Raw genomic sequence first — 258 nt, 5'->3', positions numbered from 1 at the left:
AAAGAGCAGGAGGAAAGAAAAAAGGTAAAGGATATACAGAAGAGAGAGAGAAAAAATAGCGAAGGCAGATAGATAAATAGATTTAAAAAAAGAAAGGGAAAAAGAAAAAAAATAGACGCTAGAAAGCAAACCATAAATAAATCCAAAACAAACACAGACGGTAAGTAAAGAAACACAACGAAAAGATGAAAAGAGAGATGAGAAAGGGATTAAATTTTAAAAAGAAAAGATTATGAAATTGAATATAGCAAGGACGGG

The sequence above is a fragment of the Penaeus monodon genome, chromosome 28 (assembly GCF_015228065.2).
Source record: "Penaeus monodon isolate SGIC_2016 chromosome 28, NSTDA_Pmon_1, whole genome shotgun sequence".
Classification (NCBI taxonomy): Eukaryota; Metazoa; Arthropoda; class Malacostraca; order Decapoda; family Penaeidae; genus Penaeus; species Penaeus monodon.
This window is presented reverse-complemented; position numbering follows the sequence as displayed.